General features: G+C 45.3%; 1 protein-coding gene across 1 annotated transcript in view; it reads right to left on the bottom strand.

The window, feature by feature from the left end:
• Window positions 1-2500, bottom strand: part of LOC143298936 (glutamate receptor 2-like) — a 221567-nt gene that overhangs the window by 39397 nt on the left and 179670 nt on the right. The gene's annotated exons all lie outside the window — the stretch shown is intronic.

Genomic DNA, 2500 nt, shown 5'->3' on the forward strand with positions numbered 1-2500 from the left:
CAAGATTTGACATTAGGCTTCCATTGTGTAATATTGAAAAAAAACAACCAAAAACAACAACAACAACAAACCACCCCCCCCAAAAAACCCCCCAAAAAACCAGGGACATTGCAGAGCTGAATTCCAAAGACGACTGAAGGAGTGTTCCGAGAAATATCATGCTTGATCGGCCACATCATGGCAACACAGAAAGAAAGAGAAATGTCAGAAAGAGGAATGTATGATGAACGACTGTCATTTGCTTCTAAACGATCATAAAATATTCTAAATTAAAATCAACAACAACAACAACGACGACAACAACAACAACAACACAACAAAGGATATTATGATGAGAAAACCAATGCATTACACGTAATTTTGGTCATTCATATTCACATACATGCTCGCGCGCGCACACGCACACACACACACACACATACACACACGCGCACGCGCGCGCACTCACGCACATACACACACACACGCGCGTGCGCACGGACACACACAGAGGCACAGACACAGACGCAGACACGCACAAACACAGAGACGAACAGAAAGACATAAAGACCGACAGACAGACGGACGGACAGACGGACAGACAGACAGACAGACACACACACACACACACACACACACACACACACACACACACACATATATATATATATATATATATATATATATTCAAAGGCTACAGTGAATTGCTCTTGACCGCGGAAAACTAGAGACATGATCCATCTTCCCTGTAAGCTATGTGTGTCGGTATCGCAACGTTTGATCTGTGTTTTGAACCCCTCTTTTTTGTCACTGAAACAGATTGCTTCTGATGAACACTGACACACAGATGCAATACGGGTTCCCGAAACAACAACAACAACAACAACAAAACAAACAAAACCCTGTGCCTCAAAGTGATCTTGACTTTCCATTCACTTCAATCCAGCTTGGCTTAGAGTCTGGCCTGACATTTGATTAAAACCAGAGAATCCCCCACCCAACCCCCTCTTTGGTCGTGGGTGGTAATTGCCGCGTGGGGATAGGGGGGTGGGGGGTTGGGGGGATGGGGTATGTGAGTGGGAGGTAGAGGGGTGGTGGTGGAGGTGGATCCTGGATGGGTTTTTATGGCATGGCCATCCTGTCACTGACCTTCTGCAACCATATTTATTTCTAAAATATTTTTTACTCATGTATGTATGTGTGTATGTATCTGTCTGTCTGTCTGTCTCTATCTATTAATTCAGTACTTTAATTTCAATCATCAATTTATTCATTCATTTAACTTTCTAATGAATTGATTATCTATTCATTCATTAATTAGAAATTCAGTAATTGATTTATTCATTCATTTATCTAATTCTTTTATTCATTCGCTTTTATTTATTTATTTATTTGTAGGTTATTTTGAAGGGTGAGGGAGGTGGAGCGGCAGTATGTGCTTGGTGTGTTGTCAGGTGTCCACGGAGCACGAAATCAGTCAGAGTAGAAAATTTCTTTGTGGTATAAACACAGAAAAGACAGTGGCTAAGAATAGCTGGGGATTCCCCCTCCGATGTATAGAAAATATGGCCTATCCTACCACCGAACATTAAGAGCAGTAGGTTCTTGTATAACAGACCAATGAATGGTCATCTTTCAGTGACATGGGTCCTCTACCACGCCTGTACATAAATGCGAGCTTGGCGGTGAAAGGGTTAAACCCATTGGCTGCAGAACCTCAGTGATATGACACCAGGGTGGCAGTGATCTGATGTGGATTTACTACTCTGTGTGTACTTTCAAGTAATGTAGTTAATTTTTTTCCCTGAACGAAAGTAATGCGATCCCAAGAGAACGTGGTCCAGAGACTGACACCCTGACTTGTAAGCTCGATATTTTTGTCTCAGTGAGGCGACAGTCCTTCACTGACGATAATCACACTTTCCAGCAGGAATTAAAGGGTTAAAGTGTGCGTTATTTGACTCGCATGCTTACTTGCACACATGGAGGGGGTTAACACACCGGTGTAACAGCCTCGAAGTACCCCCCCCCCCCCCCCACTCCGCCCCCATCTGTTTGGTTTTACACCTGGGCAAGCCTCGAATAACCCTCCGGAGTCGTTTGTGCCTGGTCAAAATCGACCCCCCCCCCACCACCACCACTAGTTGGAAGCTACACCCTTCTACGGGTTCAATCCAAGTGTTGTAAAAGGAGTGGAGGGGGTGAGGGGTGGGGGGCTCGTTCTGGGCTAGTTTTTACCGACACCCTGCTCCCCCCTCCCTCACTTGTAGAACTCCGTTATATAACTTAACGGAAGCAAACGTGAGGGTGTTCTCCTTCGATGGCTGTATTGGTTCTAACTGGGCCAAGTTTTTCTCCGTGGGTCTTTTCAAGCTGGTCTAGAATGACACCCATAACCATTTCGTGAAGGAGGAGGGGGAGTGAGGGAGCGGGGAGGGCAGAGGGGGCTGGGGGGGGGGGGTGAAATTCATTTAGGATTGTGGGTCAGATCTGACTAGCTTTCTACCCCCCCCCCCGGATC

This window comes from Babylonia areolata, chromosome 24 (assembly GCF_041734735.1).
Source record: "Babylonia areolata isolate BAREFJ2019XMU chromosome 24, ASM4173473v1, whole genome shotgun sequence".
Taxonomy (NCBI): domain Eukaryota; kingdom Metazoa; phylum Mollusca; class Gastropoda; order Neogastropoda; family Buccinidae; genus Babylonia; species Babylonia areolata.